General features: G+C 34.8%; 1 long non-coding RNA gene across 1 annotated transcript; it reads left to right on the forward strand.

Annotated features, from left to right (window-relative positions):
- The first annotated feature begins 2,008 nt into the window (after positions 1-2,008).
- LOC127858714 (uncharacterized) lies at positions 2,009-3,383 on the forward strand. Its single transcript, XR_008039027.1, has 2 exons — positions 2,009-2,108; positions 3,250-3,383. It is a non-coding gene; the product is annotated as an uncharacterized LOC127858714 (long non-coding RNA).
- Positions 3,384-11,970: the final 8,587 nt, after the last annotated feature.

Below are 11,970 nucleotides of genomic sequence, written 5' to 3' on the forward strand. Positions count from 1 at the left end.
AAGGACAACGCGGTCCCGTACACGTCATTATGAGAGTACAAGTGTTACGTGGTGTCTATCCCAAGGTAAAATTATCTTAATTTGATAAATAAACACATACTTATATTGTAAAATATAGAAAAGAACTGTGTTTGAATAGTTTACGTTCAATATTTTACTAAATGCTGTTCCTAAATAAAAAGTTTGCATTATGTGCGACCATAAATGATAGGTGTAGTAACATAACTTATCAATGTTCATACTGCTGTACCGAAATGAGAATTGCACTTAATTTCCGATTTTTCGACTATTTCATTGATTGTCACGAGTTAAAAAAATCTTATCGTGCACGTTCATTGGTGTAAAGCGCCTGGTTCGATCACACTCTTTGACTCTAGGACGCGCATTCGTGTCTGTTCTAAGCAATCATGGAAACTATTGTTAAACACAGACTTTACAATGGTCATCAAAGGATACGTACTTGCGCATACTATCTTTGTGTTCTGAACGTATGTCAAATGTACCATTGCGATGTTCTCACTTTTCTCATCGTTTTAAATTCTGTTTTTTTTCTCATTGGCTTTTTTGTAATATTTGATTCTATAAAAATTGTAAACGTGTTTCAATAAAACAAGGGTTGCAATAGTTTACCTAGTTTAATATATGAGATTACACAAAAACTGACCAGAAACGACTTTCTGGGGATTTAATGTTTTATTTTCAAAATGAATGATTCATTTCGTTTGTGACTGATTATTTTGAAAATTTACAGTGAAATATTGCAATTTATCACATGCTATACCGTGTTTCCTAAGTAATACAACCATTACATATTTATTTGTTTATTACACATGTGTAATACAACATTTTAAAGCGTTTGCATTGGCTTAGTTTTCGTTCATTGACCAATCGCATTGTGTTATTTTGCTGAAATAACGTTGCAACGTCAAATGACGTCACGAAATAACGTTCTGAACAGGTTTTTGGCAAACTAATGAAAAACGCAGCGGTGCGTGTTCACTCCATTCATTGAATGGTTCAATAGTAAAATCATTGATCAATGAAAAGTGACGTTCATTCATTATTAGTTAGTCGATGTTCAACCGTTACAGGTTACCTGTTACAGGTGATCTAATTTAATCCAAATAATAGAGTCATGGTAATTTTTAACTATCTTAATGCCATCTTTCATCATACAATTTCTTTCTTGAGTGTGCTTTCTTAACAACACCACTTCCTTATAAAAAACGTGTTTTTTTTATTATATTTTCTTATAATTTGAACTTGCTGATTATACTTCTCTATGGGTATAATGTCTATTTATTGACCACTATTTCAGATTGATTGCCACCCTCCTTTAAATAGTGTTTTAAAACTGCTGACATTAAAACTAATTCACAAATAACGCTTTACACTATAATTACCCTGCATACTGCAAAGACTAAGCGATCTCAGCATACAATTGAGTCGCGTTCTGAGAAAACTGGGCATAATGCATGTGCGTAAAGTGTCGTCCCAGATTAGCCTGTGCAGTTCGCATAGGCTAATCAGGGACGACACTTTCCGCCTACTTGATGATCGGTTAGGAGGGATTTCCTTGAAACTTCAAATACCATACAAGCGGAAAGTGTCGTCCCTGATTAGCCTGTGCGGACGGCACATGCTAATCTGGGACGACACTTCACGCACATGCATTATGCCCAGTTTTCTTGGAACGCGACACAATTCATAAGTTGTGGAATAAACACAATCGGCCGTATCCACACTCACACAACACGTGAAATGCTGATTTTTCAGACTGTCTTAAGTATGCTTTCATCAATAGTCCTAAATCAGGCATAATGTAGAATAATTTAGATTGTATCTTAGTGTTGAATCGAAAAATACACGATTTAAAGAAAAAAAGTAATTAGTCATTATAAAATATATATGTTTTTTAAGGAAGAGCATGCCATGACAATAACATTTTCCAATATTTGAAAGTCATTTAACTGTCCCTTCTTTTCAGAATGTTTGGCCTTGTCGTAGTTGCAGTTTTCTGTGTGTGTCACTCAAGTGCTCTATCTAACACCTGGCAGAATAGAATCAAGCAAAGACCGGCGCCCGTTGTACCGTTCAAGCTGGAATGGGTACGTTTCTTTTCGACTGTTATGACTTATGATATTGAATAGACTAAACGGTAACAATAAATACAAAAAGTAATACGTTCAATGGTGTATATGAAATTAAAAATCAAAGCGATTATACAAATACTAACAAGAAAAAAGAGAACAAAACAGTCAAATCGGTCAAAATATTGGTGTAGATGACGTCGTATTTTATTCGGTAAAGTATTATCGTAATAAGTTTATACTAACAGGATTAAATCATGTTAAAACTTAATTGTATATTAAATGCATGACGTTTCTGACGATAACGCTGGAGAAATAGCTTGCATGATACATTCAGTTCGATAAATGCGTTTCTGAATAAAAACATTTAAAATGCCGATAAAAAATTTTCATAACTAATTGAACCCATGTCAGACGTATTTAGTTTAAACCCATTTATTTTAGCTCGATTGCATCGAAAGCCTAAAGCTTAGAAACGCTCTCGAGTCCGTTTCCTGTGCTAGAACAAGTACTTGGTGTCTTTGGGAGAGATCTAAAGAACGCTCCCTCGGTGGGGATCGAACCCGTGAACTCCTCTCGCTAGGCGGACACCCTATCCATTACACTACAGTTTTTATAATTTCCGGATTGAATATTAAAAACAATTTTAAAATGTTTTAATTTATTATCCCCACGATCCAAATTGGAGCGGGGGGATCATGTGGTTATCTCTGCCGTCCGTCCGTCCGTTATGGCCACTATCTCCTCCTACACTATGGGCACTAGACCATTGCAACTTAAACACATGGTAGCTATGAGCATATGTGCGACAGTGCACTATTTGGAATTTTGATCTGCCCCCTGGGTCAAAAGCTGCGGCGTGGGAATACGCGTCGGCCGCGGCCGCGCCATTTCTAGTTTTTAGTATGTGTTTGTGAATTACGTTTGATGAAATAAACTGTTCCCTATTGGCAAAACCGGCCTTGATTTCCATTGAGTCCAATATCATTTTTAATCTCTTTTTATAAAAATACATCACTGGTACAGCCTCTTTTAGACCGCATACCACTTGTTATGTTCAAACTGACAAACTCAAGCAAAAAGATGAACTTGTCATGTGTACTTGTTGGATCTTTTTTTCCAAAAAATATTCCCTTCCAAATTGCATCGTTTTTTTCAGTACCTTGGAAAATGGTTCACACAATCTAGACAAGAACCCTGCAGTTGGAAGGGGTCTTCTGACTTTGAAAACATGGAGCTTAACTTTGTACTGGACCCTAAGAAAAATCTTCTTTACGATCACTCCATATGGAAGTAAGTTGAATGTAAAAGAACCATATATTGACAATTGATTTGCTTCAAAAAGTCTTCAAATTGCATTCAAATAGTAATTTAATACTTATATATAGCGTGAAAATAAGTTTGGTTGGATAATATTACAATAGCTAATTTATCATACAATGCGTTTTATTGCTAAATACGTTTTGCTGAGCTGCACTTTGTATTTAACGCTAAGAAAATCTTTACGATCGCTCAATATGGAAGTAAGTTGAATATGCAACATTACCGGATATTGTTAATTGATTTAGAATGAAAATAACATTAAAGAAGTACTCATATACTGAGTTATAGCGTGGACATACGTTTGGATACTATTACATAAACTTATTTATCGCAAAATGCGTTTAATTCTTGTAAGACGTCTTCATGAAAATCCAATGACACACACCAAGTTATTTTATACGATATTTTATGTTTGGGTGGAGGGCGATGCTTGACCAAGTTAAGAAAATAACATATGGTATCAAAACAACTGAACACTACAAGATGAAGAACATGTCATAAGAAGGAAACATATACAAAACACATCGTAGTAAAACATTTATTCCGTGATAAATTCATTATTTACTATTTCAACATTACTGTTTCTTGCCATAAGGGCATATATTGTAGTCGAGACTTGCTTTTAAACCTCTTCATCTATGCAAATAAAGTTTCGTGACACGAACATCTCATATTTAAATGTCTTATGTGATTGACAGAAAATTTATATATGATGAACAATATGGGTATGAAAACATTATCATAGTTTTGACGTAAATACTTGATTGTCACTCAACGTGTTCGTTATTTTGCATTTGTAGACTGTATTAACTTTGTTGTGTTTGCAGTGACGGCACTGATAACAACCTTTCGAAACGTAAACACATACATACACTAAACATAATAAGAAAAAATAAACAACAAAATAGCTTGAAGTCAAACAGTTACTTTTAAAAAGTTAATTTAGTTAATTCATCGTTGTTTCAAACTACTGACAGATATGTGCACACCTTGCAGCACACTGCAAGATGTATATGTACATGTCTTTGTAGCACGTACGCTATTGCTTTCATGTGCAGGAAAGACGACCGATGCGTTTTTGTTACATTCGATATCATTCCCTCATCCAAGACGCCGGGAACATTTATGATTCAAGACCCTCTTGGTAAGTGTACTGTGAAAACATTTGGATCACTGGCAATACATTAGAAATCCATACATAGAAATTATACGATATTCCACTGAAAGTAAATGCGGATTCTTAATTAGGCCATTACGCAATCATGTTTTACACTGAGTTACTGCGTTTAGTAAATATACATGCAGATTAACCCAAATAAACGGGAACAGAATATATGCGATACACTTTTATCACAATCTGCTCATGCTTAATATTCTGCAGCTGTATTGTCATATAATCAATAGAAAGTATTTCTGAGCAAAATGTTATTTTGGTAATGACACGTACGAGCTTTTTATGTGCACATGTATGTATGTATACAAATACAAATACAAATGCAACGTCACTTAGTAGGCGTGTGCGTCTTAATTTGTTTTAGAATTAGTTAAATAAGATAACTTTTATATTTTTTACTAAATTATTTTGATAAATACGTCTCTCAGTGCGTACACTTTCATATGCGTATTCAAATTAAGTTTACAATAACATGTGTTTCTAAAAACAAAATTAATAAAAATATTATCAGACCGGTATTCAACCCAGACATACACGAAAGCCAAAACCAAGCCCGTAACAACCTGACTGTTCAGGTTTTTTCAAAGTTTCTAGGTATTTTAAAAGCTATGCTTAGTATTACTCATATTACGCCAGTTATCGATGAAAAGCCTTGTAAATCTTTATTATTTTACTAATTTCAGTTTAAACCTATTTATTTGAGCTCGATGTCATCGACAGCCTAAGGCTTATATAAACGCTTTCGAGTCCGTTTCCTTTGCCTAGAACCAGTACTTGGTGTCTTTGTGGGGAGATCTAAAGAACGCTCCCATGGTCTTTTCGAAATTGAAAGAATGATTTAGTTGTTTTGGAAAACTGTAAACAAATCTTTTCAAAAAAACGTTGAGTTCGCGGGGTGATGTTAATCAAAGAATTCATTCGAAATGGATTACAATGATACTTAATAACTACCTTTCAGAAACATGAATAGAATATTCGAATTTTATTAAAGGAGCCTATTCACAGATTTTGGCATGTTTTGAAGTTTGTAATTAAATGCTTTATATTTGATAAATGTAAACATTAAATTCTAGTATAAATTCTAGTATACTAATTTAAGTATACATTATATCAATTCATTTTCCTTACTTCTCTAGATTTTGGAGGAGACATACAGTCTGTTGAATACAGCATATGGCTCTTGATTTTGTAGGCGACATACAGTCTGGTGAATACATCACTTGGCTATTGTTTTTGTAGGTGACGTACAATGTGGTGAAAACGTCGTTTGGCTCTTGCTTTTGTAGATGACGTACAGTCTGGTGAATACGTCATTTGGCTCTTAATTATGTAGGTGACGTTCAGTCTGGTGAATATGTCATTTGGCCCTTGCTATTGTAGGTGACGTACAGTCTGGTGAAAATGTCGTTTGGCTCTTGCTTTTGTAGATGACGTACAGTCTGGTGAATACGTCATTTGGCTCTTGATTTTGGAGGCGACAAACAGTCGGATGAATACATCATTTTGCTCTTGATTTTGTAGGTGACGTACAGTCTGGTGAATACGTCATTTTGTTCATGCTTTTGTAGGCGACACACAGTCTTGTGAATGCGTCATTTTGCTCTTGCTTTTGTAGGTGACGTTAAGTCTGGTGAAAACGTCATTTGGCTCTTGATTTTGTAGGCGCGTACATTCTGGTGAATACGTCATTTTGCTCTTGCTTTTGTACGCGACACGCAGTCTTGCGAAAACGTCATTTAGCTCTTGCTTTTGTAGGTGACGTTAAGTCTGGTGAAAACGTCATTTGGCTCTTGTTTTTGTAGGCGACATACAGTCTGGTGAATACGTCATTTGGCTCTTGTTTTTGTAGGCGACATACAGTCTGGTGAAAACGTCATTTGGCTCTTGATTTTGGAGGCGACATACAGTATGGTGAATATGTCATTTGGATCTTGATTTTGTAGGTGACGTACAGTCTGGTGAATATGTCATTTTGGCCATCGACCCGAATAAATTCGTCGTCGAATGGGGCTGTACAAAAGTGTCCTCCGTTGGACAGAGATGTGACGACCCATGGGTATCTGTGCATACTCGTGAGCGATTTCCGTCGCCTAAAGTGTTGGCCAAAATTGATCTGGCGCTTATGAGGACCGTCGGCGTCCGTCTGGCGGAACTCCCTCGGTTGAGTCATGCCAACATGCGTAAGTTCATCTTCTATTACTTGTTTAAATTTTATCAAACAGTCAAAATATATAAAGAGTGAAAAAACATCAGTTGATATATGAACATCATATCTAGGTTATAAGCCCGCAACAAGGCGTGATGCTGTTCTATTTACAAATTTAACAAGGTATTATTCTAAGATGACATTTTTTCCGAATGCCGATGGGTTGTAAACAATCGTAAACGCTAAAATAAAGATTTCTTTTTTAAGTGACACACGTTCGTGTTTCGAAAACGTTTGAAGTGTTAACATTAATGTTGCTCTGTATGTATACAATTTTATTTATAAAAGATTTCATATTATTCCTTATCCAAACTCATCTCGACATGTTTCATTTTCGTTATTATAAAATTGGTTTCGACTTTGGTTGATATTTAGTTTGCAGCTTTGTATTTTGTGTATGTGTTGTTTCTTCTTAGCTTGCGTTCTTGGCCAAGGGAAATTCGCAGCATCTGACTTCCTGTAAGGATCTGTATACACCACGTGACTTCCTCTTAAGTTTCTGTCGGAACTTGAATAGGCAAACGATATGTATAAAGTCTTAAGTAATAATAATAAACAAATGCAACGGTTTCTTAAATTACACAGAAAACATATTACTTTTACCAAGACAATTTGTATGATATTGTTTATTACGCATTAAACGTTTACGATTAATGAGCTTGCACGAGTATAGCAGTAATAAATACGGCGTTCCTCGGTTACTTGTTCATTTTCAGTATTTTATTGTATATGCACATATTTATAAGTGAAGTTCTGTTGTAAGAGACACATTATACATTTAAAGTACAAATCGCACAATTTCGTTTAAATGACAATGATTACTGCTACAGCTGCCACTCTGCTCCTTTTAAATTAACTGTGCCTCATTATTAATTGTGTGTTGACAATCCCTATTGTTTATCAGGTATACCTACTTATCTTGTACACAGTACTCAGGATATAATTCTTGTGCAAGAACGTGTGTTCTATACGTTTCGAAGTTGTATTAGGTTCAGTTACACTCGCTATTCCATTGAACATGTAGGTACAGTAGTACATGTATTTCACTTCCTGTTTTGCACATAAAGAAATCAATAATAAATCGCCAATCAGATGTTTAAAAATATGATGAATTATTGGTACACAAAAGCAAATAACATGTGTTCGTAAAATATATCGTCTAAAAGATACATAAGTTCAGCAATGCGGACGTTTAATGCTCACCGTGCAGTTCGTATGAATGATCGTGTGAGTATTTTATTCTCCTCGAATGTAAAGAATACGACAATAACCTATCAGAATTGTTAAATTTTATATATCGAAGTATTCCGACCAATCCAATTGCTTTCCAAATTTATGTAATGGAATGATAATTAATCAACGAGCTGTTACAAATATTAAAAACCATTAATGTTTTCGAATACTATTCTTTGTATTCTTAACGAATTAAATGGACTTGTTAATAGATTTTTGTATTTTTGAAAAAAAAATCTCTTAACAAGTAAACTGACATACGTGTTATGTTTTTAATTTGAATATTGATTGTTTCTGCTTGCTTGAATATATATTGTGTTATTTAAGTTATCTATAATAAGCGGTCTGAAAATTGTCATTTTTTCCAAATGTTAAATGTCTCTTGAAACGAATGTCGTTCAGTGTTAACAAGCATGCAAACGGTCTGAATGATGCCAAAGGATATAATAAAACGAAATTGCATCAACATGATAAAGCATCGACTTTATTACATGAACTCACATTTTGCAGCTTTCAAATATAAAGTAATATTTGCTGGGTTATAAGGCGTTAGCAAATTGTTGTTTCCACTATTTTATTTTATTGTTTTGCACTGACCCTTAAATGTTTTTGCTATTTCCAATTTTGCTAAATTCACTTAACTATTCTGTTTTTTATCATGGGGTAGCCGTACATATTTACTAATTTTAACATAGAATTACCTAAAATTAACTTGAATTACCTAAAAAAACAATGTCTATTAGAGATTGTGAAGATTTCTGCACGTCATTGCGTATTTTTATTTAATTAGAAATCCTTACGAAATGTTCATGACTCAGAAAATTTAGCAAGCCTGTTCACCTATTTTTGTGGCGATAAATAACAACAAATAAAAGCGTTGGCTTGAATTGATTTTTTTTATCAAAAGCGGTATACAATGTTACATTTTAAACACGAAAGATCATGACCTTGTGAGTTCGAAGAAGATTTGCATAATTTTGACATCTACTTTGCTGCATTAAGCTAACGCAGATTACAACGCTTTGAATACCTTTAATGGAACGTCATCAATAATTCATTTGAAGATCGGGAGCTGACGTCGTTTGAGTGAAGTTTACAACGCACATGCGCCTTAGCATTCGACGAACAAATATCATATATTATTATTACTTATCATTAGCACAGTGTGTTCTGGCGATCTTTATAAACACCTTGTTAACATTATACTACACACGGAAACGAGATCTAAATCTCAATAATCGCAATATGCGCACAATCTATTCATACTGTGCTCAAGTAATTTTGAGAGTAAATATAGTCCATGTTAATGTCTTACAAAATAATGTTCTTGATTCGGTAGCTCGCAAGTTATTGAGGTTTCAATCGCATCGTTTTATGTTGTATCATAATTAGCTGAACAAATTCATAAGCATTTTTAAATTGAACCATTAAACTTATTTTGAGAACAGTACTAATTTCATGTAAAAGGTTAATCTTTAAATCCCTGATTTAAACGAGTGAGTTTATGCTTTGTTTCATATGAAAATCTATAGCTTTTCTCATCCTTCAACCTAAATGCTAGAATTTGATCTAGTTTCGAACAATTGTATTCTTCGAATCCCGGCAAAGTATTAATACTAACAATAACCTACTTTAACAAAATGTTGACAAAAAGCGTTTACTTGCTCAGATAATACCGTCACACTTTAATGACCCGCGATATGCGAAAATGGATCTTATACGATATTTTTCCAGCCTTGCTTATTTTTTGAAAACCTGCGCATATTAAAAATAAAGTTCAATAAATATTTATTATTTTTTATTATCATAATGATAATCACATTAACGACACATATTAAATACATATTACATGCATATGTTGAAATTTATATATTTAAATGGTATAATCCCCAATCTAAATTTACCCATTTTATCGAAATACGTAACATTAATCGAAATGTGTCTGAATTCAACTAAATGACCTTATTGGCGAATGAACGCGCTTGTATATAAGTATAGAACGCGCTTGTATATTAGTATAAAACGCGCTTGTATATAAGTATAGAACGCGCTTGTATATATAGGATCTGGCACGAGTTGTCATATCATACCATATTTTATTTAACGAGTTCAAGAATTTTGTTAGTAAGCGAGCCTTTGGCGAGCTAACTAACGAATTTCCTGGACGAGTTTAATAAAATTTGGTATGATATGACAACGAGTGTCAGATCTTTTTTATCACATGCTTTTAAATGAGCAAATTAAATAAATATTTGTGCAAACATAATGATACATCCCGAATGTTGTTTACATTTCGTGACGTCATTTGACGCATTGCAGCTAAATAACAATATGCGATTGGTCAATAAACGAAAACTAAGCCAATGAAAACGCTTAAAAATGCTGTATTACACATGTGTAAAAAATATGTAATGGTTGTATTACATGGGAATCAGGGTATAGCATGTTATAAATATGTATAGAACCTACTTTGGCAGCTGGGTGTTAGACCCGTCAACCGCCCAGTAGGAGAGCAAGTATGCGTGAGATCACCAAACGCGCGTGTGTGGCCTCACATGTGTACGTCACGTGACCACCGACCGACGTGGATGAGACGCTCTCAGTAGCGTGGATGACGTTAACTGGCATAGGACATGACATATCTGACACATAAAATAAATATGTTTCTATGTCATTATTAGTTTGCCATTCTCATATAAACGGCACATGTTGTTCTATTTATAAGGAAAACGTATAGTTGTTAAAATTAACATTTAACAACGAAAAATGTGCGCTTAAAAAGTATTGTAACCGTTTTTCGTTTCAAACCTTAAACGCAATAATGTTTATTTCCTTTATTAAAAAAATAGGGACTAGTGTCGAATGTCGCTGTCAGAACTAGCTCGATATTCGACCCAGCTCGATAATCGGGACTAGTGCCGTATGTCGATGTCAGAGCTGTCTCGACATTTACCCAGCTCGATATTCGGGGGTAGTGTCGAATGTCGATGTCAGAGCTGTCTCGACATTCGCCCCAGCTTGAAATTGGGGACTAGTGCCGAATGTCGATGTCAGAGCTGGCTCGACATTCGCCCCATGTCGATGCCAGAGCTTGCACGATATTCGTCCCACTCGATATTCGGGACTAGTATCGAATGTCGATGGCAGATCTGGCTCGATATTCGTCCAAGCTCGTTATTCGGGACTAGTGCCGAATGTCGATGTCAGAGATGGCTCGACATTCGCCCTAGCTCGATATTCGGGACTTGTGTCGAATGTCGATGTCAACGCTGGCTCGACATTCGCCCCAGCTCGATATTCGGGACTAGTGCCGAATGTCGATGTCAGAGATAGCTCGATATTCGTCCCAGCTCGATATTCGAATGTCCATTGTCGATGTCAGTGCCAACTTCACGCACCTTATAATATCTTCCTGTGATTTCAGAGTTGAACGTTTTGTCACAGTACTCTTTTGATCTGCTCTTGGTTGATGGCAATACGAGCGTTAAGTACGTTACATAGTTGAATGTGTATATATTTTCCTTCTGCTATGAATTAAACTTTAAACTTAAAAAATGGCTCGCACAGGGAGTCAAGAAGAAATTTCAACAATCTTTTTTGAGCTTCTTCTTAACGCAATCGAAGATTTCATTGAACGTAACTGTACTCAGAATCGCATGGCTAAATATCTGTTATCACCCACTGAAGCATTAACGTATGTTCATTTATTTTCAGAAATAAAGATTATAGCATAAGTCTTACTTTTATAAACACCTAGACACATCCATAATGCAAAACACTAGCATACTTATATACATATAATAAAGTTTAGAACTTATGATAGAAGTTCATATTGTGATGTGTTGATCATCAAAAGAGTGCCGATTGATAATTAAATAAAATCGGTTACACATATGTTCGTGAATTTTAAATGCTGATTTGCATTACTTATTTTTTTATTTGGC

The sequence above is a fragment of the Dreissena polymorpha genome, chromosome 1, assembly GCF_020536995.1.
Source record: "Dreissena polymorpha isolate Duluth1 chromosome 1, UMN_Dpol_1.0, whole genome shotgun sequence".
Lineage (NCBI taxonomy): Eukaryota > Metazoa > Mollusca > Bivalvia > Myida > Dreissenidae > Dreissena > Dreissena polymorpha.